General features: G+C 41.9%; 1 protein-coding gene across 1 annotated transcript in view; it reads right to left on the reverse strand.

Annotated features, from left to right (window-relative positions):
* The window catches only part of LOC111665619 (B-cell receptor CD22-like), a 30696-nt gene that overhangs the window by 15927 nt on the left and 14170 nt on the right, over positions 1-599 (reverse strand). The window lies entirely within an intron of this gene.

Raw genomic sequence — 599 nt, forward strand, 5'->3', positions numbered from 1 at the left:
TCCCCTCCAGTGTGTGAGTTTACTCCACAGTGTCACTAATACAATGTTAAACTTAAACCTTCCACTACACAGTATATGTCTAATATTTAACTTCTCCTCATATTCCCTCCTCCAGATGCTCCAAAGCTTCTCTCTGTGTCAGCGAGTTCCTCTGGTGAGATAGTGGAGGGCAGTTCAGTGAATCTGACCTGTAGCAGTGATGCTAACCCAGCAGCTAATTACACCTGGTACAAGGAGAATGACCGTAAACTTCCCAGTCAACAACCACAGCTCTTCTTCTTCAGCTCCATCCAGCCCTCTGAGTCTGGAGAGTATTACTGTACAGCTGAGAATGAGATGGGGAGGAGGAGATCAGCACACGTCTTTATTGATGTAAAATGTGAGTGAGGCAGTTTATTTTAAAATCTATATAAAGCTGATTAGTGACCAGAACTATGTTTTCCAGCCATAATGTTTCTCATGTTGCCTTACACATAACTATTAACTGTGACTCATTAAAATACAACATGTAGCTCTGCAGTTAAAGTATGTTGTTAATGTTTGTTGTTCCAGATGCTCCAAAGCTTCTCTCTGTGTCAGTGAGTCCCTCTGGTGAGATA

The sequence above is a fragment of the Seriola lalandi genome, unplaced genomic scaffold (genome assembly GCF_002814215.2).
Source record: "Seriola lalandi dorsalis isolate HSWRI2012SDOR001 ecotype SW California unplaced genomic scaffold, Sedor1 jcf7180002054656, whole genome shotgun sequence".
NCBI classification, from domain to species: domain Eukaryota; kingdom Metazoa; phylum Chordata; class Actinopteri; order Carangiformes; family Carangidae; genus Seriola; species Seriola lalandi.